Source organism: Callithrix jacchus, chromosome 6, assembly GCF_049354715.1.
Source record: "Callithrix jacchus isolate 240 chromosome 6, calJac240_pri, whole genome shotgun sequence".
NCBI classification, from domain to species: domain Eukaryota; kingdom Metazoa; phylum Chordata; class Mammalia; order Primates; family Cebidae; genus Callithrix; species Callithrix jacchus.
The window spans coordinates 101,172,323-101,199,873 of NC_133507.1; the positions used below are offsets into that span (position 1 = coordinate 101,172,323).

At 33.8% G+C, this 27,551-nt stretch overlaps 1 long non-coding RNA gene across 1 annotated transcript in view; it reads right to left on the reverse strand.

Moving 5' to 3' along the window:
• The window catches only part of LOC118154615 (uncharacterized), a 131,786-nt gene that overhangs the window by 102,036 nt on the left and 2,199 nt on the right, over nucleotides 1-27,551 (reverse strand). Inside the window, exons 2-3 of the long non-coding RNA XR_004744720.3 lie at nucleotides 27,217-27,337; nucleotides 8,177-8,286 (exon numbers count right to left, since the gene is read on the reverse strand). This is a non-coding gene — a long non-coding RNA (uncharacterized LOC118154615). The remainder of the gene's footprint in view (nucleotides 1-8,176; nucleotides 8,287-27,216; nucleotides 27,338-27,551) is intronic.

The following is a 27,551-nucleotide window of genomic DNA, read 5'->3' on the forward strand; positions in this document are numbered from 1 at the left end:
TAAACTGGAAATGTCAATGAAAATGCCTGATAAACACAGCAATTTTTTTCAACAATGATACTCATTTTTTCCTGATATTTTGCTTTCCAATGTGTTCTCTATTGGAAAAATGGCTATCCTCTTTGGAGGGTGATTGGTGAAAGAAAAAATTTCATATGGAATTAGAACATACTATTATTGCTAGAAGGCAGTGATTCCTTCAAACATGTCTACAGCGGGGTGGGTAATATTAACAAAAAAAAACACAAAGGAACTATATTAAGAGGGCTTATGCTGTCTAAATTGTTATAATTTAAAATTAATAATGACATAAAAAACTCATAATAAAAATAAAAATAAATTAAGTTCTTAAAAGGTCATGATTTTATAATAAAATCTGAAAGTGAAAAATTAACATAGCATGTATTATATTAATTATAATATAAATGTAGCAGAGTGTTAATGTTTATACATGAATTTTTTTTATTAAGTGTATGTTTGTTTATGAACTACTAAGATATATTTGCTTCTAATAGAGTTAGTAGAGAATGATGAATGGGAATTCGAGGAGAAAGGGTTGGTGCTTATGCAAATAATCCTAGAGGTGTTCGTGATTATACCAAGAAAAGGAGGAAAAAGCCAGCTCCTAAGTCAGTTGTAATATATGAGCAGCAAGAAGGTTCAACAGTGTTCTAGGCTGATGAATCACCTGAACGTTCTAACGAGAGGATTTTACCATGTAGAGTCTAACTTTCATCCAGTATGAGAAAATTTTTGTAAGAACCATTAATTGTAATTAGATACAGATAAACACCTTTTCTTTTTAATTATCTTTCAGAACAGATGACACATTGAACTATATAATACTAAGAAAAATTAGAGTGCTCCTACTTTGTAGTAAAAAACTAAGTTAAAAATGAATTTACATGAAAAATAGATCAAGAAAATTATTGATGTAACAAGTAAAGTTTATAAATTTAAACAAAGCTTGAAATAACCGCTTTGTTTTCATGCATAAACTTTATTTGTTATATCAATGGTTGATATAACAAATTACATCAAACTGGTCAAAATTGTCTTTAGGGAATCAACTAGGTCTAATGATCCAACAAAAATATCAATTGGTTGATGATAAAGAACCTGTAATCACTTTCAGCTTGAGAATTTATTGTACATATTTTGGGTCTGTAAATATTTAATAATCACAGTAAGGTACCAAAGTCAGCAATATTATAAACATTGGGACATATAAAATATAATAGAAATGATGATGACATGGCTTTGAGATTTTAAAATAGCTTTAAGCTTTCCAGTATCCTGTCTCACATGCAAAAATCTAGAAAGTTGCCACTCCAACCTAACAACAAGCAAAAAGCAGAACAAACTAAAATATCCACAATTCTTCTTAGTTCTATAAGATATGTGAAGTCACAGAGCAAACTGCTGTTCACAACATTGAAGGGGCAGACAGTACAAAGAATCACAATTTACCAGAGCAAAAAGTCACAAGCTGCAACCTTTATAGGAACCAAGGCTGGGACAGAAAATTTGAACTGAAGTGCAAGAGGCTCAGTGTGGACAAGTCTAAGAGATAAAGATTGCAGGGTAAACAGTCATAGAAGAGCCTCCATGCTTGTGCGCATTTTACCTGTAGTAGCTAGACCATGTTCTCAATGAATATCAGAGAAAAATTTCCTATGCTTTCAGCAAAAGAAGGGCATAGGGACCATTTTAAAATACAACAGAGCATTCTTTTTAACTAGGTCTGCCTTCAGAAACAACTGTTTCATGAGCCTAACCTGCTGGGGTTTTATCAGAGAGTAACCTTTTTGGGGGATGGGAAATCTAGCTGTAGCCAGTTCTAGGAATGCAGTCCAACCAAAGCAGGGAGTAGTACTGGGAAACAAATGTGAAATTAACAGTCCAGAGCTACAGGGTCACTAAAAGTCTGAAACTCACTTATAATACAATAGAACACTTCCCCTCCCCCCATGCCCCATCACTGTATTACTAAAATCTTATTTAGAACAGTTTATTTTGCCTAGTACATCATGTCTGGCTAAAGACAAAATTACAAGACATACAGTTATAGCTCGGGTATCTGTCCTCACAAAATTTTGATATTTAAACCCCTATGTGGTAATTTTGAAATGTGGGGCCTAATGGACAATGTCTGGGACATGGGGCTGGATCCCTCTTGAGTAGATTAATGGCCTCGCTTGGAGGTGAGTGAATATACTCTATTAGTTCCTGTGAAAGCTAGTTGTTGAAAATCCTGGCACCTCTTCCTGTTCTTTTTGGCTTTCTTTTATGCTATGTGATCTCTGTACACACCAGCACGTTTTTGCCACCTTTCATGAGTAGTAGCAGCCTTATGCCCTCACCACAAGCAGATGCTGGTGCTGTGCTACTTGTATAACCTGCAGGATCATGAGCCAAATAAACATCTTGTCTTTATAAATTACCCAGTCTCAGGTATTTCTTTTTAGCAGCACAAAATGGACAAAGACTTATACTAAAAGGCAAAAAACATAGTTTGAAGAAACAGAGCAACTTTCAACACTAGACTCAGATATGGCAGGGATGCTGGAATTATCAGACAAGAAATTTAAAACAACTATGATTAATATGCTAAGGTTCGTAATGGATAATGTCAACAGCACGTAAGAACAGATGGACAAAGTAAGCAGAGAGATGAAACTTTAGAAAGAACCAAAGAGAAATTCTAGAGATTTAAAAAACACTGGGAAAGAAATGAAAAATGTCTTTTATGAGCTTTATTAGACTCGATATAGCTGAGAAACTAATATCTGAGCTTGAGAATATGTCAGTAGAACCTCCAATTGTCAGTAGAACCTCCAAAACTGAAGAGAAAATAGATAGAAGCCTAAAAAATGGAGAAAAAAAACCCCAGAGAAATGTGGGACAATGATTAAAGATATAATGTACACAAAATAGGACTATAGAAGTAGAATAAAAGGAGAAAGAACAGGAAGGATATTTAAAACAGTAATGACAGAATCATCTGTAAATGAATATCAGACACTGAGCTCAAAGAACACCACTCAAGACAAATAGCAGAAAGCCTTCATCTGAGAACATCATTTTAAACTACAGAAAATTAAAGATGAAGAAAATGTCCTATAAGAAGCTGGGGGTGGGGTGTGGTGGAGGACAGAGGGGAAACACCTTAACTATAGGGTAGCAAAAATTAGAATGATATCCAACTCCTGAGAAACTGCAAGCAAGAAGACAGTGGAGTAAAATATTTAAAACATTTGGATAAAATAAAACCACCAACCTAGAATTTTGTACCCTACGAAATAGTTTTTCAAAAGTGAAGAAGAAATACAGAGTTTCAAAGACAGCTAAAACATGAGTGAATTTCTCACCAGTAGACCTGCTATGTATAAAAAGTTAAAAAAAGATTTTAGAGTGAAGGAAAATTATATAGTTCAGAAACTCAGCTCTACATAAAGAAAGGAATAACATCAGCTAGGAAATAAGTGGATGCAAAATAACAATTTTTATCTTTCTTATTCTTAATTGATATCACAAATAACAGGTAACAGTTCATGTATAAAATTAATAGCAAAAATGTATTAGATTTGGGTGCTCGTTTATATGTATATATGTTTATTTTTTTATACTTTTGTTTAAGTGAAATGAATGTCAACAATGGGAACCTGCTGGCAGTGGTAGGGATGGTAGGGATTAGAATTATTTTGTCACTCTAAGGTATTTGAACTACATGTAATATGGTATAGTGTTAGTCAAAAGTGGACTTGGATTAGTTGTAAATGTATGAAGTAAACTTAAGGACAAGCAGTAAAAATTTTAAAATAAAGAAGTAGTAAAATTGTTATAGTAAAAAAGAAGATAAAATTGAACCATATAAAATGTTGAATTAAAATCACAACAGGCATAAAAAGAGTGGAGGACAAAAACAGGAAGAAAGAACAAGGGAAACAAACAGAAAACAGAAACAAATATGATAGATATTAATTCTATATCAATAATCACTTTGAATGTCAATGGTCTAAATATTCCAATAAAGACAGACATTTTCAGAAATGTCCATTGTTCAAAAATAAGACCCAACTATATGTTGCCTAGAAGAAACCCACTTTAGATATAGACACATATAGATCAAAAGTAGATGGATGGAGAGTAATCAACTATGCTAATAATAATCAAAAGAAAGCTGTAGTATTTTTATTTCAGTCAGGACAAACTTCAAAGCAAGGAAACTTGTTCAGGTGTACTTTTAATTGGTACAGTTAAATGGTAATTCTCAGACAATGGTGAGAATGTAAACGGGTCATTTTTTGGTAGAAGCATATTTGAAAACATTTATCCATAGCTTATATTTCATCTTTGTTGAAACCTTGGTGAGATACCATTATTTTTTCCCCTAGTTTCACAACATCCTCTAGCGACAGAATCAGCTCTGTCCTTGAGACTTTCAGCTCTGTTTACCATGCAAATACTTTTCCTCCTGCCTGCTTTGTTATCACAAATAATTTCTGATTTGCATTACTGGCAGATTTCACAGCTCCTTCTATGAAAGTATCTTTTAATTCATATATTTTTCAACCTCTCCAGCACCTACTGACTTTTTAATACATTATTCTATTTCCTTTATTACATAATTAAAACTATAACATGCAGCATTAAATATTATTATATTATAATCAAAAAGCAAATCACATATAAAATGCTTAATTTTGGAAATTGCTGGGCTAAAGCAAGAGGCATTTGTATGACAAGGCAGTGCAGATTTTACAATAGCTTCTACGAAACTAAGTTACTGAGGTAGCACAATTATAAACTATTTATTTTTTTTAAAAAGTTTATGTTCAATGGTACATGTGCAAATTTGTTATATAGGTCAACTCATGTCCTGGGGGTATGATGTACAGATTATTTTATCACCCAAGTACTAAGCCTAGTGCCCAGTAGCTATTTTTTCTGCTCCTCTTCCTCCTTTCAACCTTCACCCTCTGGTAGGCCCCAGTGTCTACTGTCCCCCTCATTGTGTCCCTGTGTTTACATAATTTAGCTCCCACTTGTACATGAGAACATTCAGTATTTGGTTTTCTGTTTCTGAGTTAGTTTACTAAAAATAATGGCTTCCAGCTCGATCCACATCCCTGCAAAGGACAGGATCTTGTTCTTTTTTATTAATGCACAAGTATTTCATGGTGTATATGTCCCACATTTTCTGTAGCCAGTCTTCCACTGATGGGCATATTGGTTGATTCCATGTCTTGCTAATGTAAATAATGTTGCAAAGAGCATATGTGTGCATTTTTCTTATGATAGAAAAATTTATATTTCTTTGAGTATCCACCTAATAATAGGATTTCTGGATCAAATGATAGTTCTGGTTTTAGCTCTTTAAGGAACTGACACACTGCTTTCCAAAATAGTTGAACAAATTTACACTCGACCAATGTATAAGCGTTCTTTTTTCTCCACAACTTGGCCAGCACCTGCTATTTTTTGACTTCTTAGCAATAGCCATTCTAACTGGTGTGAGATGTTTTCTCATCCTGGTTTTGATTTGCATTGCTCTAATTATCACTGATATTGAGCTTTTCTTTTTTTTTCAAGTGCTTATTGGCCACATGTATGTCTTCTTTTTAAAAGTTTCTGTTCATGTACTTTGCCCACTTTTTAACGGCATTGTTTTTTTCTTGTAAATTTCTTTAAGCTCCTTATAAATGCTGGATATTAGCCCTTTGTCAAATGCATACTTTGTAAATATTTTCTCCCATTCTGTAGGTTGTCTGTTTACTCTGTTGATAGTTTATTTTGCTAAGCAAAAGCTTTTTAGTTTAATTAGATTCCATTTGTCAATTTTTGCTTTTGTTGAAATTGGTTTTGGCATCTTCATTATGATATTTGCTAGTTTGTATGTTCAGAATGTCATTGCCTAGGTTACCTTCCAGAATTTTTATAGTTTTGGGTTTTATGTTTTACATTTAAGTCTTTAATCCATCTTGAGATAATTTTTGTATATGATGTAAAGAAGGAGTCCAATTGTACAGTTTTGCATATAGTTATCAGTTATCCTGGCACGACTTTTTGCGTAGGATGTCATTTCCTCATTTCTTTTGGTCAGCTTTTGTCAAAAATCAGATTGATGTAGGTGTATAGCCTTATTTCTGGGCTCTGTATTCTGTTCCATTGGTCTATGTGTTTGTTTTTGTACTGGTACCACGCTGTTTTGGTTATTGTAGCTCTATAGTATAGTTTGAAATCAGTAGCATGATGCCTCCAGCTTTGCTCTTTTTGCTTAGAATTGCCTTGGCTATTCAGTCTCCTTCTTGGTTCCATATGAATTTTAAAGTAGTTTTTTATTGTTCTGTGAAGAATGGTATTTGTAGTTTGATAGAAATAACATTTAATCTGTTAAATGCTTTGGGCAGCGTGGCCATTTTAATGATATTGATTCTTCCTATCCCTGTGCATGGACTGTTTTTCTATTTGTCATCTCTGATTTCTTTAAGCATTGTTTTATGATTCTCATTGTAGAGATTTTTTTAACCTTCATTGTTAGCTATATTCCTAGGTATTTTATTTTTTCTTTCTGGCAGTTGTGAATGGGAATGTGTTCCTGATTTGGCTCTTGGTTTGGCTATTCTTGGTGTATAGGAATGCTAGAAATATTTGTACATTGATTTTGTGCCCTGAAACTTTGCTGAAGTTGTTTATCAGTCTGAAGGAGCTTCCAGGATGACATTATAGGTTTTTTAGATACAGATTCATGTTGTCTACAAACAGGGATAGTTTGAGTTTCTTTCTTCTAATTTGGATGTCCTTTATGTCTTTCCTTTGCCTGAGTGCTCTAGCTAAGATTTCCACTATGTTGAATAGGGGTGGTTAAAAAGTGCATCTTTGTATTGTGCTAGCTTTTAAGGGGAATGCTTTCAGCTTTTGCCAATTCGGTATAATGCTGGCTGTGAATTTGTCATAGATGACTGTTACCATTTTGAGTTATGTTCCTTCAATACCTAGTTTATTGAGAGTTTTTAACATGAAGGGATGTTAAATTTTATCAAAAGACTTCTCTGTGAGATGATCCTGTGGTTTTTGTCTCCAGTAATGATTATGTGATTAATCACATTCATTAATTTGCATATGTTGAACCATCCTTGCATCCCAGGAATAAAGCCTACTTGATCATGCTGGATTAACTTTTGGATCTATTGTTAGATTCAGTTTGCTAGTATTCCATTGAGGATTTTTGCATCAGTGTTCTTCAAGGATGTTGGCCTGAACAGAATAATGAGCTCCAAAACTGAATCAGTAATAGGTAGCCTATCTACCACAAAAAGCCCTGGACCAGACAGATTCATAGCTGAATTCTAGCAGATGTACAAAAAACTGGTACCATTCCTACTTAGACTGTTTCAAAAAATTGAGGAGGAGGAATTCCTCCCCAACTCATTCTGTAAGGTCAGCATCATTCAGATACCCAACCTGGAAGAGACAAAACAAAAGAGAAACTATTTCTTTTGCTGCTGAGCACTTAGGCTTCTCTGTTATTTTCTCAGTTTTTTTCCAGATGGAGACACCAGACCTAATAGTGGATAAAATACCTTTAAACACCCAGGCATATTAACAAGTCACACTCTAAATCTAACATCTAACATTTTCTCAATAAAATTGGATGCGTGTCAGAAAAGCTAGGTGCATTGTAGACTGTTTGCAATTCAGTATTTGATTTCTTTCAGGATTGGAGAGAGAAATATCTTTTTTTTTTTTGTGATGGAGTCTCGCTCTTGTTACTCAGGCTGGAGTGCAATGGCGTGATCACGGCTCACCGCAACCTCTGTCTCCTGGGTTCAGGCAATTCTCCTGCCTCAGCCTCCCAAGTAGCTGGGATTACAGGCATGCACCACCATGCCCAGCCAAGTTTTTGAGAAATACCATTTCTTAAAATTATTAATTCTTTGCCATTACATAAAATTGCTGGGTTTTAAATGCCTTAAGTTTTTGTTTTAAGAGAATTCCTTATGTCAAATATGTCTGCATAAGTTGAATGCTGGATTTGTAGAAGAAGAGAATCATTTTAAGACTTCTAAATAGAAGTAAAAATGAATCCTCTTTCCCCTGCTCCCACTCTTCCAGGTTCTAGTTCCCAGAATTACTTGCCTTTGCAGTTTAACTTTCAAGCATGTTTCTGTACCTTCATTGTGTACCCTTGAATCCATCCTTTATTGAGTGGCCAGAATAACCTATTTCAAGTGTCAGGAATCAAAACTCCTCTGTTGAAGACTCTGCAGATGTGTTTATCACCTGCAAACAAAAAAGGTAACACAAATTTTAAACTCTGCTTTAAACTGTTCCCTGTCTATCTCTGGCTTCATAATCATATTACCCTATGCTTTACACTGAACATTCAACCCACTACTGAGCCACTTTTATCCCTCACACATTATGCGGTGTGAAAGTAGTCATTGTACTTGCTTCTAGGGCTGTTAGAAAATGACATATCTAAAGAGCTTAGTGTGTGCCTCCAGAAAAGCCCTCAACAAAGCTAGTGTTTAAAAGTAATTTTACAGTGTTAATTCCATACATGACTTTTCTCATTATTTCTTCCCCTTGGGTATCCTATGTCCCCAGTTTCATTCTCTTCTGCTTATCTTTTATTAATCTTGTGAACTCTAACTTTTTCCTCAAAATGCATCTCTCAGGTCACCTCTTCCAGGAATAAGTGCCTCTCCTCTGAATGTCACTCCAGGCTCCTTTTTCTTATTACAATATAAAGTTACCCTTGTTTTATTCTTTCTTTTCCATCTGTCTTCCCCATTCCTCTCAATTTGTCTTGAGGACAAGAATGAGCACTTACTCATTTTTATTTTTGCATTCTTAGAATTTAGCTTAATATATTATTACAATTCATTGGCTAGTAGGAACTCATTGTTTTAAAAAGATAAGACATAAGAATGCTAAAGAAAAATGCGAAATCTACACAAAGAAAAACTGAAAATTATTTCAAAAGTATTAAATTATCACATTATATGGATCATTATAAATTTAGGATGGTAATTTTTTGTCAATAAGTGTTTGTTCTGAAGCACTGCAGGATTAAATGTCATAACCAAATATTGTAGCATCCTTTACGTTGGCATACTTAAGGTTTGAGGTCTTATGCAATATTACTTGCTGTTAATTAAATTAGAGTATAAGGAAGAAATGAATTCAAAAATTTCACAGAAAATTTCCTACTGAATGGAAAGAGGCAGAGAAATACAGTCTAAATTTAAAAAAATAGTATTAATACAGTAGTTATAAGTCTTTTTACATCAAGTAATGAATAAGCTCTTATTTAATCTCTGAAATACATTTAAAACTCATAAATAGGAAAGTATTTCAGTATGTTTCTGACCTAGTCTCATCTGATTGCTTGACTTACTACTCTAGTAAATTGGATATTGGTTAATTGTGTAGTTTATCAGTCTGCAAACTGCACTGAAGTCCAGGTGCTCTTTAGAATGTAATCATTCTAGAAAAATACCATTGCAGTTTTCATTTTAATTTTTGATCACATCATAGTAATACAATATTTTCTCATTACAGTTCACTATAGATCATACCCTGACACTGTTTTCTAAACCTGCTTACCAAATTCTTCTTGTATAAAGTTATCCTAGCAAAATATACCTTTAGTTAAAGTGGGAACTCTGAAACTTTTAAACTAGATGGCATTTCTCCACATCAGAAGTTCTTTGTAAGCCATTAAAATCAGTATAGGTCCATGGGATTAAAACAAACAAACAATATGCAGAATAGTATTCTATAAAATTGATCTTTAAATGTATTTTCCCAAATAAAAATTATTTATCAAGATATTAAATATACACTTGTAATTTTTCTTTTTATAAGAAAAATATAGACTACTTTTTTCAGCAGTAAAAAACATGATGTATTTCTTGGAAAATATGCAGCATTGCCTTGTAAATATAGGTAACCAGTGAAAAATTTTCTAAATGCCATTTAAAAAATAGCAATGTGTTAAAGAATATGCACACGAGTTTCAAAAGTTGTTGCCACTAAATTTATTTTTTGCTGTTATAACAATCGAATATTCACACATTAACAAATACATTTTTAAAGTTAAAAAAATGCAATTCTCGATATTTATTAAAAATTATAAAAAATGTGCATAAAATGAACAACTACAAGAAATCCAAATTTTCTTTTTGAAGAACACATTAAATCAGGTATTACGAAGGATAAAGTTGACAAGTTAGAAATATAAACTATTTGGAAGGCAAAAACAACGTTAAAATATGTATCTCTGGTCCATTTGCCACTTACTTGGCTTTCATTTTCCCACTGTTACTTTCCCATGATACCTTATTTTTGCTCAGGCATACTCCCCTGACTAGGCTGCTCATTTGCTTTGAGGGATGTTTATCTTTCTTCAAATCTAAAAGTCCACCCGGATTCCCTTAGATCAGTCAACACTTCTAATTATCAATCCCACAGTTAGTTAGCAATAGTCTAGTCCAGTCCAAACTAAATTTAAATTTTTACTTAGAATGCTGGGTCAAAGATACTCTCACTTTTTCTGGAAAGCACAGAAGTGAATATGATGCCTGGAACTCCTGCAACCATTTGCTACCATGAGAAAAGACACCCAGAGCAAAAGGTGACCCATAAAAGAGAGAATACCTTAGAGAATTAGTAGAAATCAGATAAAACCCTATTTGAAATCTACCCTGTGTCTGAACTTACTTTGTGTTTGTACTAATAACCTTCTTGTATTAGTTTGCTAGGGCTAATAAAAATAGTATTATTTTTAATACCATTTGTGGTAACGAAATACCACAAACTGAATTGCTTATACAACAGAAATGTATTGCTTCATGGTTCTGAAGACTAGAAGTTTGAGATCAAGGTGCCAGCAAGGTTATTTTTTTCTGAAGGCTGTGAGAAAGAATCTGTTCAGTGCCTCTCCTCTTCCAGCAATCTTTGGTGTTCTCAGACTTGTAGATTATCTTAATCTATGACTTCTTCATTTGGGATGATCCTGTGTGTGTGTCTCGGTATCCACATTCCCCCCTTTCATAAGGACACCAGTCATATTGAATAAAGGGCCCACCTTAATCAAGTATAACCTCATCTACATTTTACCAATTATATCTGCAATGGCTGTCCTATAGCTTCTAGTGGTTTTCTGGCAATCTTTGGTGTTATCAGGCTTGTAGAAGCCTGGATTTTTTGTGCAATATAAAATTACCACAAATTTGGTACTTAAAATAGCAGAAATTTATTCTTTTCATAGTTTTGGAGACCAGGAGTGCAAAATCAATGTGCTAATCTGAAGAGGCCATTTCATGCTTCTCTCCTAGCTTCCGGTTGCCACTGACAATCCTTGAGTTCCTTAGCTTGTGGCTGCCCTCCAATCTCTGCCTTCATCTTCATGTGCCCTTTCCCACTGTGTGACACTGTGTTGTCTCTTCTCTTCTCCTATAGCTTACTATTGACTTATCATTGGATTTAGGGCCTACCCTAATTCAAAGTGATCTCATTTGGAGATTTTTTACCTTACTTACGTAGACAAAGATCACTAATCCAAATAAGATCACATTCTGAGTAAATGTGGTCACACATCCAACACACTGCTGTCGTCATAGAAAGGTATGAGTCAGGGGAGCCACATTAAATATATAAATCATTTTCTTACATGTACTGGCCAGGAATATTCACGTGTCTCTAGATACAAGGCAACTGAGAAGTGGACCCTCTGGCTTGTCAGCAGCTTCCCAGGACGAGCTCTGGTATAGAATTTGAATTATATATGAAGCGCTGTGGTGGTCAGCTAACCTTTATTATGACACCCTAAGATTGGGATTTAGCTACTCTTCTTCATAACAGGACATATATCCCAATATTTCCCATTACTGTAACCAACATAAGCAATGATGAGTGAAAGTAGTTTAAAAGACTAAGGCAGAGGGAGAGTAAAAGAGAACTACCAGCATATATAGTTCGTACAGACCACCTGGAGAATCTTCTGAGGAGCAGCTGACCGAGCACTTTGACAGGTTTGTTGTAGAACTGTTCTTGGAAATGTCCTCTTGTGGACTGTCACGCTTATAACTATTATTTCCTCAAATGTGGTGCCTGCAACTTGAGGTACAATACTAAAAACTGATTTATCAATTTTTAATATTATCTTTGAAAACTTCTGCCTTCTAAACCTTTAGATAAATGGATGCTTTCTTGTTTCTTTTTATGAATAATTTGCTTGGGTTCTACAGTACCCCTCAGTCTATAATCTTTTTTTAGAAGAAATTAAGAATTGCACTTGTGGTTTTATAGATGGTACACAGGGCATATCTATCAAGGAGTATTTTCTCCACTCTCCCTCCATCATATGGGATTACTTTGGCCACAGCCTTCCCAAGATTGCATTCCACAGTACTCTGGCAGGTGTTTTATTTTGCAATACCACAAATGTAAAGCAGAGAACATGGGCACCACACAGTGCTTATGCTCCCACATTAAGATTATTTACACATGGTGACAAATGAAGGTCAATATTACTAAATTTCTCCAGCGATTACTTAGCAAAGTATCCTGGCAAACTAGGAATCCTCCATACATTTCTCAAATCCAATTCACTTTAATTCTAAATGTGAGTAATTAACAGGTAGCAGGGTTATTTGAATCAGAGAAGATGATCAGAAAAATGAATTCTGAAAAATTCAAAGATAATTGGAAAAATATCATTTTAGACTCTCCAGCCTATCAATATATTATTCGACATTTGTTCCCTACTAAGTACTTAATATATCATTTAATTATTTCAGAAACGTTGACAGGTCTTATTATTTCTATTTTACAAATGGAAAATAGAGGCAACAAGAATAGAGTTAAGTAAGTCCACTTGGTATTTGATAAACATTGCTGTAGTGTAATACTTTTCTACATAACAAGGATGGCTGTCTTAAAATTTATATATCCTTTTCTTGACAATTCTATAGACAAGCTTCAAGGAAAGAATGTTCATTTCATCCCATCCAGTTTTAAGTTCAACTTATTAGGAATATATGTTTTATAACTTAGAAACACAAACAATGATTAGCTCTCACAGAACACTCTTCAGAGAATGAAACTGTTTGTTCATAAAGAAATAGAACTTAAAACCCACACAAGTAGTGCATTTACTACGGGCTGTGTACTCCACAGAATACTTAATCTCCAACCTCTGTAATTCTGATCTTTTCTCTTCAAAGCTCATTGTGAGATGCATTAAAAGAAAATGTCTTTCTTTTAAAAATTTATTTTCTTGTGATTTTATATAGCTGAACTAAAAACGGGCAACTAATACAACTAGCAAGGTGATCATTAAACACAAGATTGGTAAAGACAGCAGAAGTGTTTTCTTCTCTTCTATACTACTTTTGTGATGTCAGAATCTTTAAACAGGGAGTTCAGTGACTTGGCCTTTAATTCCAGATCCTAGACACAATAGTCATGGGAATCTGAGCAAGTCATATTTATTCTATGGATCTTGCTTTCTTGTTCTGTAAATTGGAAAGGTAGGTTTAGATGTGAAGAGAGATGTTGGTCCATGACTTATATTTTATTTATTCAAAATGAAGTGATAAAAAACAAAAACAACATAACAAATTTTTATAAAGTAACTTTCTCTGTTTTTAATTCTGAAGACATAATGACAGCTTCATTATAATTTTGGGGAAATATAAGTCCTGCTTTTGCAAAAAGATAATAAAAGGAATGACAATATAAATTTCAATGTCTTCATTTTATAAAGTCATAAACATGAGTAAACTTTTATTTTAGAATAATAATGTAAAGAATATAAAACATTGGAACTACTAGAATAAAAGACCACTATGTTTCCTTTTGACATGAATGTTCTATGATTCTATGGGTATAATTCTCAGTAACTAACATTTACGATGTGATTTCTCATTCATTATTTAGAGAAATGCCTGAAGAAAATTAAAAGTTTTAAAAGTGGCTAAGTTGTGTCTCTTACTACCAAAGATATTTTATCAAATCAGAAATTGCTATTTATCATGGCTAAGTTTTTGAGTCTTGGCAAAAGTAGTGGATAAACGACGGCCCTGATGGCCCATCTGGAGCAGCTGCTGCAGGTACACCAGCTGCAGCAGGGGAGGCATAGCTGGGACTATGCACTCTGTGGAGCCAGTGGGGGTCCGGAGCAGGTCCCAGTGAGAGCCCCATGCTTTACCAAGTTGGTGGAACAGGAGCCCAGACTCCCAGGTGAAGCTACAGCTACTCAGCTGTGGCTCCAGACCCTGCATCCCTGCGCTCTCAAGGACATGAGTAGCCTCTTGCCCCTATGCAGGCTCTGAAGTGCCTGCTCCCTCTCCCTGGCTCCTCCCCACTCAGCACTCATTCAGGTGCAGAGCAAAGTTGTGGCCAGTTTTTCTTTGTTTTGTTTCATTTTCTTAAATGTGGCTTCTAAAACTCTGAAAGTTCTAATTCTTTAAAACCCAATTTATTATTTTTTAATTTTATATTAAACTTTCCTATCTCACAGCCAGAGAGATTGTGTTTCAATATTGTCTTCTAGAAGTTTTCAGGTTTTAGTATTCACATTTTGGTATATGATGTATTTTGAGATTTGATTGTGTATATGATGTAAACATGAATCAATTTTTTTTTCTTTTTAAGGTATTCTAGTGCTTTAAATCCTAGCTCATCTTTCTTTTAATCAACTTACTTTCTGACCTTTATTATATCAAACATATAAAAACATTTATATCAAAAGTTTGATATAAGAAACATCAAAATTGATATTAAATGTCTGACCTTTCTTATGTCAAAATATCCCAGCATCATTTCTGAAAACAAAACTTCTGCTTGGACTAAATCACACTGCAATTTTGTAAAAAAAGAAAAATCAGCTGTCAGTATATGTGCAGTGCAGTTATTTTTTTATTGTTTATTAATATGGTATATTGTATCAATGGGTTTCCTGGTAGTTAACTGACCTTGTCTTTCTGAATATCTGCCACCTGGTCATTAGGTAGTATTTTAGTAAAATAAATTTGGATTCTGTTTGCTAATAATTTTTTCATTAATATTCATGAATGAATGGTATTGGTATTTTAAATTTTGTACTGTACTTATCAATGTAACTATTGATGGTGTATTTGACTCATAAAAAAATTTAAAAGCTTCCCTTAGTTTTCAAGGGAAGCTAGAATGGTTTTCAAGGTTCAACAGGGCCTCTATGTGAAGAAGTCTTGGTCTACTGCTTGGATAGTGGGATGATTCCTTGTTTTCTTTATTTTTCTATGGAACTTTTTAAAATTTTTATTTCTAATTAGGCAAATTGTGGTAAACATGATTTAACTAGTAAATATTCCAGTTATCTAGATCTTCAAATTTATTTTCATAGAGGTCTTTAAATTATATCACTTTTAACACTTTTTCTTTACTTTCATGGAAGTTTCGTACTTGTCATTCTTTAGATAGGTGTGTCTTCTTTTTTTGAGTAATTATCTAGCATGTTGTCAATTTTTTTTAAATTTAATAATTGGAAGCATTATTTTCTATTTGAATAATTTATTTTTTATCTTTAATATTTTCTTTCTCATATTTTTGCTTGTTTCACTATTTTGCTCTTTTTATAAAGTTGGGAAAGATTTTTATCTGACTAATAAACTTTTACCATTCTGTTAATTTTAGCTTTGTAAGTTAACTTTGTTTTTGATGCTTTCGTTCTGTACAGCATATAACTGAGTCATATTTTTTGACATAAACTGATGTTTATTTTTGCAGAAGTGTTAACTCTTTGTACCATTATTGCTATTACTTGTAGTTTCTATTTTGCTTCTTTGTTTTACTACTTTGGAATTTAATATGTACACATTTTTTCCTTGGATATGGATTTAAAATAAATTCTCTACCATTGTTTCTCTTTTCCTTTTCAGGGTCTTTAATTATATCATGGGGGATTTTCTTGGCTTGTCATCCACTTATCAACTATTTTCTAATATTTATGCTCTTTTTGATCCCATCTTTAGTCTCTTTGTTATTTTTCTTACTTTGTTAAGATAGATAGATAGATGATAGATTTCACTGTTTTGCTTTTTAAGGTACTCTAGTGCTTCGAATCTGAATTCAACTCTTCTGATCAACTTACTTTCTGACCTTCCTTATGTTTTATTTACCGGATTTGTCCCTTCTATTGATTATTTTCCTTCTTTTCTTCATGCTTCTTATTTAAAGTTAAATTTATACTCCTTTGGATACCTTGTAATTTATTCTTTATGTTACAAACATGTCTTTTTAGCTATTTCTTTCTTGGCTCCAATTCTTTCCTTGGTTCAAACAACTCTCATTTTACTTTTCTTATCTATTCTACATATTTGTCAACTCTCATTTTATTATTCTTATCTATTCTACATGTTTGTCATTAGTCTTTATATTTTTAATTCCAAATTTTTATAGCTACAAATATTGTAGGCAGGGAAATTTTCTTTTTTTTATAGTAGCTCTGTGTATAGAAAGATTGCTTGTTCTCTACATTTCATAGATGTGGTTGATGTTAAGAAGTGTTAAAAAAATAGGGATTTGCAAATTATGGTCCATGGTCCAAATCTATCCAGCAACTTTTAAAAAACTCATTTTCAGGCTAAAAATATGTTTTAAATTTTTAAATGGTCATCTTCTAATGGTTACATATGATTACAAAATTTAGGTTATATAATTTCCTAAATTTTGAGTTTTGGCTTGCAAAATCTAAAGTATTCTCCAGTCCTTTACGGAGAAGTTTGCCAACACTTGCTGTAAAATATTTCTAGTTAAAAAGTGCCCTCTTCTGTCAGTACATCAAAACATATTCTCCTTAACAAAAATTTTTTGGGGGTGGGGAGTGTGCCATGTAGAGTGGAATTGTGGATTAATTTCCTAGGGCCGCAGTAACAAATTCCACAAAACTAATGCAGTACCAAACTGCTTTAATTAATTCCCTAAGGTTGCAGTAAATCTAGGAATTTACCACAAATTTAATAGCTTAAAGCAACAGAAATTTATTAAATCACAGTGTTGGAATCTAGAAGTCTGAAATCAAGGTGTCACAGGGCCATGTTGCCTCTGAAGTCTCTCAGGAAGACCTGTTTCTGCTTCTCTCTTGCTTGTGGTTGCTGCTGGCTGTCACTGCTCCTTGGCTTGTAGCTGCATTCCTCCAATCTCTGCCTTTGTCATCACATGGCCTTCATCCCTGCATCTCCCTGTATCTTTTACTCTTCTTACAAACACCAGTTTTGAATTCTAAATCCTATATGCTTCTATCAAAAGATCCTTCATCAATTACATCAGAAAAACTCTATTTTTACATAAGGTCACATTCTTATGTTGAACAAATAAAGTCCACATTCAAATAAGGGGGACATGAATTCAGACTGGGGTCACTATTCAACAAACTACAGTTTGGATGACATACTGTTTTGTTTTGTTTTTTATAAGACAATAAAAATTTCCTCCTTACATCTATTCTTAACCGTATCAGCAAAAGATTACTTTGTCTCCTGTGTTCCCTCTTCTGCCCTTAAAAGCCCTGTTTTCTTTTTCTTTATTCTCTAGGCTGTTTTCTTAAGTTATATAATTACTTTTAAGACTTTCCTTGTATCTAGTATTGGGATATATTGGGTCATGTTTCATCATGTTTTTACATGATAGGAAAACCTTTTTTTTTGTTATGGGAGTAAGGTTGTATTTCTTTCCTATTTTTTTCCAGGCAGTTTTTCATGGCCACATGGGTCTCTGGGCTTATTTGTGTTGCTGGAGCTTGAGGAATTGTAATTCCTTATCTAAACACAGGTAATTTCAGATTAGATTTCAATCAATTACCATTTCCTTAGCTATTTTCTTCAAAGTCTGACATTTAAGTAAAAATTATGAAACTTCCTTTTTGACCATAACTAGTTTTAAACTATTTTAAAGTTACTATATTTAGGGGCTTTCTCAGGTGGACAACTAGAAATAATTTTATTATTGTTTTTATTTAAATTCTCTGTTAAATTAGAGCCAGATGAGATGACATGTTAAGTAACAGTTCCCGTTTATGCAGGAATTGCATTAATTAGTTAATTAAATTTAATTAATGAATGGATGCATAGGAAAGGTGATTAACAGATGTCTATGGGATTGGGGATATAAAACATCCTCTTGTATAAAAACCGGGAAAAACTTATGCAGATATTCTAAAACAAATATATTTTCCTAATAGCTTAATCTAAGATTAAGCATAGAGTTTGACTATGCTTTTGTGGTAGTTAGTATATTTTATTATAATCAATATAATTCAAAGTAGTTTAAGCAATCAATAACAATCCCTTGGCTGCCTTAATTGAATAAACTCTAGAGTAAAGTCTCACTTCAGACACAACTGAATCCGGGTCAAATGGTGATGTCAGACACCATACCTTGACCTAAATTTTAGAATTCTTGTGGCATATGGTAACAACGTAGGAAGAAAACACCTTTCCAGCCAACAAGTCTGTAAAACATAACATAAAAGTAATTCCAAACGACCTGTCTGGATTCATTTGGCCATTTTCAATCAGTATCTTTATGCAAAAAGGGAAGGAGTAACATGATTGACCAAGTCTAGTTTATGTGTCTTCTGTTTGGTTTAGAGAGATAACATTAGTCTAGGGAGATGGCATTGGTCCTAACTAAAACTCTTTGACAAAGCAAAATTAATATGGAACTGAGGAGACAGTGGATTTCCAAAGAAAGGAATGTCAAGGTATTTTTCTTTCCTCAAACCTTTAACTCCATGCCAAAATATTAACATTGATTTTATATTGTTTGAAGTTGTCACAAGTTAGCATGCATTACTTTTCAATGATAAAAATATAGAAATTATCATTTTAAAAATGTAGTTTAACTTATATGAAAAATTAAAATATAGTAATCATGCTATCATTTTTATTTTGACCATATTCAGAAGTTCGTTCACTGGCATAATGTATTCCATGATTAGAGTGTTCTCATCCTTTCAATTTCTTGAAATGCAGCTCAGAGGAAGACTAACTGTTATCTATTAATGAGGTGGCATATGGGCTGATACATCATATCAGAGAATCTCAAAATAGAATCGATTTATACAGTCCTGATGACTTTGTCTCTGACATGCTCATATTGTTTATTAAGATAGGTGCTACTGTCTTTTTTCTGCATAAAGTCAATTGGAGAAGAATTAGCTAAGTTCATCATTGGCTACATCCATGTGCAGCCTTGAAAACTGAGAAGTCCACTATTATCTTTTGTAACCACAGATAGTTTGAGAACCAGGTAAACTCTAAGAGTTAGAAGGATAAAAGTACACTTACAAGAATAATTTTATTTTGACTGAGATGTATGAAAGATGAGAGTAAACAAAGGCTAAGAGTTTAATAGCTGGAAAAGAGAAAATGTCACAGTATGAAAAATACCCATCTAATATCAGCATTTTCCACTTTACATTTTGATATGGTTTTGCTGTCTGTTTTATTCAAAACTCATGTTGAATTGTAATCCTCAGTGTTGGAGGAAGGGCCTGATGGGAGGGGACTGAATCGTAGGCGTGGACTTCCCCCTTGCTGTTCTCATGATAGTGAGTTCTCACAAGATCTGGTCATTTAAAAGTGTGTAGCACTTCTCCCTTCTCTCACTCCCTTCTGCTGGTCATGTGACTATGTGGCTGCATCCCCTTCACATTCTGCAATGATTGTAAGTTTCCTGAGACTTCCTAGAAGCAGAAGCCTGTACAGTCTGCAGAATCATGAGCACAATTAAATCTTTTTCCTCTATAAATTATTCAGTCTCAGGTTTGTCTTTATTGCAGCGTGAGAATGAACTAATACAAAAAATTGGTACCAGACAATTGGGGCATTGCTATAATGATACCTGAAAATGTGGAAATTACTTTGGAACTGGGTAACAGGCAGAGGTTGAAACAGTTTTATCAGAGGCATTTGAACCAGAGTGACTCCATCTTGAATAGGGGCTGGGTAAAATAAGGGTAAAACAGGCTGGCCTTCGTTCACAGTAAGTTAAGGCATTCTTAGTCACAAGATGAGATAGGAGATTGGCATAAGATACATGTCATAAAGACCTTGCTGATAAAAGTTTGCATCAAAGAAGCTGGCTAAAACCAACCAAAACCAAGATGATGACAAGAGTGACCTCTAGTTATCCTCACTGTTACACCCCCAGCAGCACCACAACAGTTGAAAAATGCCATGGCAACATGAGGAAGTTACCCTATATGGTCTAAAAATGGCGGTATGAATAATTTACCCCTAATTTATCATGTAATCAAGAAATAACCACACAAATGGGCAACCATCAGCCCTCAGGGCTGCTCTGCCTATGAAGTAGCCATTATTTTATTCATTTACTTACTTGAAAAACTTGCTTTCACTTTACAGATTTGCCTCAAATTCTTTCTTTTGTGAGATCATGAAGCCCTCTTTTGGGGTCTACTTAGGACCCCCTTCTGGTAAGTTTGGAGAATTCAGAAAATGACAAAAAGATGAGAAAAAGATTGGAACTTCCTAGAGACTTGCATCATTGTTGTGATAAACAATGATGTCTAGGCTGGCATGGTCTCAGATGGAGATAAGAAATTTTTGAGAACTGTAGTCAAGGTCACACTTGCTATGCTTTAGCAAAGAGACCGGCTGCATTGCGCCCTTGCTCTGGATATCTGCAAAACTTTAAACTTGAGAGTGATGATTCAGGGTATCTTCTGTAAGAAATTTCTAAACAGCAAAACTCTCATGGTATGGCTTGGTTGCTTCTGACAGCAAATGGTCAGATGTGTGCACAAAATATAATATGAAACTGGAACTTATACTGAAAAGACAGCAGAGCAAAAAACTTAGAAAATGTGCAGCCTGAGTATGAGGTAAAAAGAAAAGGAAAAAATCCATTTTCTGGAGAGGAATTCAAGCCCGCTGCAGTAATTTGCATGAGTAAAGAGGAGTCAAATGATAATGGCCAAGACAATTGGGCAATGACTCCAAGGCATTTCAAAGACTTGTCAGAAACTCCTCAAATCATAGGCAGGGAGGTCTAGCAGGAAAGAATGGTTGTGTGGGCTGGACCAGGGCCCTGCTATCCTGTGCAACCTTGGGATGCTGCTCCCTGCATCTCAGCCATTCTAGCTCCAGTCTTGGCTAAAAGGGCCCAAAATAAGTCTCAGGCCACTGCTCCAGCGGGTGAAAGAAGGAAGCCTTGGTGGCTTCCATGTGGTTTTAAGCCTGCAGGTGCACAGAGGGCAACGGTTGAGGGTTGGAGCCTTCACCTAGGTTTTAGAGGATGTATGGAAATGCTTGGATGTCCAGACAGAAGTCTGCTGCAGAGGCAGAGCCCTCAAGGTAACTTCTACTAAAGCAATACAGAGGAAATGGGGAGTTGGAGCCCCCACACAGAGTCCCTACTGAGGCACTGCCTAGTGAAACTGTGAGAGGTGGGTCACCATTCTCTAGACCCCAGAATAGTAGATTCACTGACAGCTTGCAGTGAATGCCTGAAAAAGCCATAGGCAGTCAACACCAACTCATGAAAGCAGCTGAGAGGCTGCAAATTACAGAGTCACAGGGGCTGAAATACCCAAGTCCTTGGGAGCCCACCCCTTGTTTCATTGTGGCCTGGATATGAGACATGGAGTGAAAAGAGATTTTTTTGGAGCCTTATGATTTAATGACTGTCCTGCTGGGTTTCAGAATTACATGAATCTGTAGCCCCTTTCCTTTGGCCAATTCTTTCCTCTTGGAATGGGAGCATTTACCCAGTGCCTATACTCTTTATTGTAACTTTGAAGTAACTAAATTATTTTTGCCTTTAGAGGTTCATAGGTGGAAGGAGTTTGCCTTGTCTCAGATGTTATTTTGGACTTGGACTTTTGAGTTAATGCTGGAATGAGTTCAGACGTTAGGAGACTGTATTTTGAAATGTGAGAAGAACATGAGATTTGAGAAGGGTAGAATGATATGGTTTGGCTTTATGTTCCCATGAAAATCTCCTGTTAAATTGTAATCCTTAATGTTAGAAGAGAGGTCTGGTGGGAGGTAATTGGATCATGGGGGTCAACTTTCTCCTTGCTGTTTGACACAAAATTAAACATTTTCTCTTTGTAAATTTTGCACTCTCAGGTATGTCTTTACAGGAGTGTGAGAACAGACTAATACACATTTGCCACTGTGAGCGATTAGTAAAGTAATTTATCTGGTGCAGGGCCACCAGAGAAATATTTATGCACATGACTAAATGAGTAAAATATATATGTGATTACAAACACTTAAAGCAGTGATGAAGTTAGAGATCCATTACTTATCCAAGAGGCATAATTGAAGCAACACATATATTAGTCACTTTTAACCTACTCTTTTCAAGTTTTTATCTTGAGCATTTCCCAATCCCTTAATATGCTTGTCTAAATATTTTTAACTGTTGAGTAACTTTTTGGCTGAACAGCATTACCATTATTTTAACCAGCTTCTTATTTTACGAATGTTTTCCTGCTTCAAAAGTATCCCCCAAATCAAAACTTCTCTATTAGAAATATTCTCAAAAGTGATATTTCAAGAAATGCAAGATTCTAACATTTCAAACTGTTGATGCATAATCCTAAGTTGCTCAAAAACTATATAAATAAATTTTTCTGTCATAAATATTAAATTACATACTAAAGCTATTCATAATTATTTAAGAAATATTTTTAGTTTTTTATTTGTATTCTCATTCAACTTACTTAAATTTTTTTTCTCACAAGGGCATAAATATTTAATCTTTGTAAAACAAATAATTTATTTGCACAGTATTTTCTACAAGTGCTTCCTTAGACACAAAATAATAATGTTTTTAATGTATATATCCATATATAAAAACATAAGCCAAAATAAAATACCATAATCTCAAATATAGTACATTTATATTTGAGAATTAAAATCATATTCTAATGTTCTAAGAAGTTTATTATCTATCTAGCTGCTACACATTTTTTTCTATTATAGAAATTTATTTGGAGTCTATATCATTTCATTTTTGTCTTGTTTTATTTTTTCTATAAAATATTGATCAAATTTGGACACGAATTTGGGAATATTCATTTTTTGACATGTTTCTGTATTAAAATAATAATCAATATTATAAATGAATGACTTAAAAATAAACATCCCCCAAATTATAACTGTGAACTGATCATTACCAAAGTATCATGTCAACATATCCACAAATAAAAAGACTTTATTTGTTGGTATGTAAGAGAAGGAGAAGAAGATACCAAAAAAAAAAAAAAAAAAAAAAAGGAATCATTCCTGCTACTTTCTTAGGGGTAGGAAAAAACAGTTTGAGAAATAAAAATGCTTCAAAAGACTAATTTCTCATTTTATCATTATGTATAACAACACAGATGTTTTAGGTATTAGAAAACATCACACTGAATTATGTACTTATTTAAATAAATGAAAAAATGAAAGAGAAGTAAAGGAGGAAAGAGAAAAAGAAGAAAAGGAAAAGAAAAAAGAAAAGAGAGAAAAGATTAATTAAAAATGTATTAACATAGAACAAAAAAGTTATTGTAAGTAAAATCATTAGGCTTCAAGGATTGAATCATATTGATTTAATTATCTATTTTATTATCCTACAATAAGGTCTTACATTACTCTAGTGCAGAGGTTTGCATTGTATTAAATATTGTTGATATATCTCATTTGGGTCACATAAATAAATTATCTGTCAGCACCAAAGCTGAAAATTAGTGCTAAATTTCTATGATACTAAAAGAATAGGAAGTGTTTCACTTTTCTAATCTATGAAAATGCAGTTTGAAAGTCAGCAAGTTACTAAGGCTAGAAAAATAGTTAATTAAATTTGGAATGGTATATTTGTTTGCTAGAGCTACCATAACGAAATATCAAAAATGTCAAAGACTGGATGACTTAAATAACAAAAATTTATTTTCTAGAAGATAGAAGTCCAAGACCAAGTTGTGGACAGGGGGAATCTTCTTTCAGGTGTCTCTCTTTTGCTCGCAGATTGCCATTTTCCTGTTGTGTCCTCATGTGGTCTTTCCTCTGTGCACTATATTCCTGGTATGGCCTTGTGTGTCCAAATTTCCTCTTCTAATAAAGATGACTTTGCTGATGTCATTTTAACCTAATCACCTCTTTAAAAGCCCTTTCTCCAAATGCAGTCACATTCTGAGCACAAAAATTATGGCTTCAACATATGAATTTTGGAGGGATACAATTCGGCCGTAACATATAGGAATCTCAATTCCTATGATTTATAGCTATAATCTTTATGTTTGTTTTCATTAATAATAAAATTGCATTTAAAGCATAATTTTTTTAACAAAATCTAACTTATCTTTGATTATTTATAACCTTTAAAATGTATGGTAAGTTATAAAAAGTATTCAAATAATCTAAAACCCTATCACCCAGAAATACGTGTCATTAAAATGTTGCTGCTTATCTTTCAGAGGTTTATATCCAATGGCACTTTTTTTAAGAAGAAAAATTAATATCATACTCTATGTAGTGCTTTAAAATAAAAAGTTTTTATCATTTAACATTACATTGGGTACATTTTTACAAAGCTCATATACTAGCAAAACATGATTTATAAATATATATCTTACGTATATTTCATAGTTGATTTTAGCTTTTCTCCTTTTTGTTGATGATAGGAATTTTAAAATGTAATTTTTCAGTAAAAGTATGATTAACAAATTTCTATATAAAATTTTTATGTGCCTATCATTTCAAGTTAATAAATTCTGAGAAAGCGGGAAGCCACCTAGAATTTGAATCACATTGCTGACTTTAAAAGCAGGAGTGCAATATAGTGGAATGTGCATGGGTTTTGCAGGTGACAGCAACTTGGTATGCTAAGCTCTACTTCCTACCTATGCGACGTTTTGCAAGATTCTTAAGTCTCAGTTTCCCCATCTGTAAATTGGGGAATACTTTATTCTCCATTTTAGGGAGGAAGATTAAGATTAATGTGAGAACAAGAAACAACACACACAATAGGGATTTAATAAACACAGCTATTATAGTCAACTATAAAAGCACAAGAAAGTTGCATGCTCAGAATAGCCCCATCACAAAACAATGTGCCTTCCTAACTCCTTCTGATTCTATCTGTTGAGTGCCTGACATTTCTGTATTTGCCTCAGCACAACAGACACACACTTGAATTCTTCCCTGTACCCCCTCAATGGTCCATGGGCTAGTATGTGTTTACTCTAACTTATTCACACTTTTTGTTCTAATTTACCATGTCATAAAATTTTCAGAGAGAACTGTATCTGTTTCAGATGCTCACACCTTTTCCACCCTTTTCTAATACCTGTGTGTATCTAGTTACTCTTCTCTCTACCCAACTTAGCCCCATATTCTCCTCATGTATCAATTTTTTATTAGCTGATCTTGTTGGAAGAACATATGCTGCTTTGTACTTAGTTTCTGAAATGAGCTTCACTCTCAATCTTCCTTTACTAATAATCTTTACCCTCCATGTTATTATTAATTACTGGAAATTATCCCTTCCTTTCCATATTCAGTTGTCTTTCCTTTAATATTAAACAAGCTCTTCAGTCAATATGCAGCAGTGCATTCTGGAAATCAGTTCTGACAATATTAGGCCAGTAAATGGTCTCTCTCCACACCAGAAACATAAACAGGTGCCAGAACAGTGATCTAAAGAGAAGAGAAATATCTCAAAATAAATTTCCCTTTCCTTACAGATTGCCTCAGGATGTTCATATCATTATGGGGTCAGAAACTCAACGGATTTTAAATAATTCCAGAACAAAATAAAGAGAGGCAATCAGTGCCTTTAAAAAAGTTAATTTGGCTAAGATGGATCTACTTTCCTCAGTATGCCTCCTGGGTTAGAGATGGCCAAAAGAGGCATTTGCATGAGTTGTAACGGGTAGAAGTGAAGTGACAGACATTACGCTGGGAAGGTTAAGTTCAGTGAGACTATGTAGTTTCTGGTAAATGCCAGCTGAGGCTGGCTTATGCCACTTCATGTTCAGCTCTTATTCCTGACTTCTAGCTTGGTTAACCAGCAACAATGCCAAGCTTACCTCCAGATGTAGAGGCGACAGCCTTCCACAGACTTCCCCATTAGTTCTACTTTGTGGTCACACACAGCAGCTGGACTTACCTGGCTTACCAGACTTTCCTGCAGGTTGTGTATTTTCCACCTGCACCACTGCTTAGGAACACTGGTCAAGACTTTCCCCGATCCTGCAATTACCCTTGTGACCCCAACTTCCCAAACTCCTCTCTCAGCTAAGTTGTGTCTAGTTTCTGTCATAAGTCCTCACTCTATAATATTTATAATAGTTCTATATTTGTTTCCTTGATCAAATACAAAAACAGACATTTTATATTTTTCTTTATTTACTATTTACAGCTAGCTACTATTTGTTTGTTTTGTTTATGATTCCAAAGATTACAGGCTCCACTATGGACACATACAAAGGGCATTTTATTGGTGAAATAGTAAGCATTAGGTTGTTAATCTTGATTATTTAGGAGTAATGCCTATAAAATAAAGCCAATTTATATTGAGAAAACATTCAGGCCTTATATGCTTGTTAAAGTAGTTAATAAATAACTGGAAGATCATCAGACATTTTTAATATTTCAAATAGTTAACATTTAAATAATAAATTGAGTAGAGAGGTGAAGAGTATGAGTTTGGTGTCAAATATACCTGATTTAAATCCCATCTTCATTTACTATTTAGGTAATTTGTCTATTTGTTTAATTGCATAATATGTCAATTACCTCACATGTAAAATTTGCTTCATGGAGTTGTCAGAATTTTGTAATGCATTTATCAAATTCTCAGCATACAGTAAGTAATATTATTATAAGGTGATTATCAACTATCTAAAGTGATTATCATTAAATAACCTTCTATATTAATCATGTCACATACATCATCTTTAATTAACATTACTCTATGTGGCAGCTTTTATAATTTTTATTTTCCACACAGGAAGATTGATGTTTAAGGACTCTTACATACAGACTGAATATTTATACTAATTCATAAATACGTATTTTAGTAAAAGCCTCTTTTGTACCTACAGAGTAAAAATAAAGAAATAAATAATTTTTATTCACTAGACTAACCAAACAGGGTAGAGACATGAATAAACGAAACAGGGAGGTGATCCAAAATTATATCTACCTGATGTTTAGGCATGAATCACCTGAAGCTTCCTTCAGCAGATTTGTTTCCTGATTCAAAGCAGTGAAACTGTTTTACACATTTTCAGTCAATGTAACTAGTGCATAACCGTCAGTTATTTCTGAAAAATGTTAGAAAACAGAAGGCAGCTGAAACCAAATTCAAAACTGAAAAATGATAATCTTCAATGCACATCATTTTCCTAAAGACAACCAGAACTTGACAGACTTTAGAAAATGCACTGGCTTCTGTGGAATGAGTATAGCAACAAGAAATTATCAAGAGTTTCCAGTTCTGAAACATAATCTTTATATATGCTTTTAAGCCACACTAGA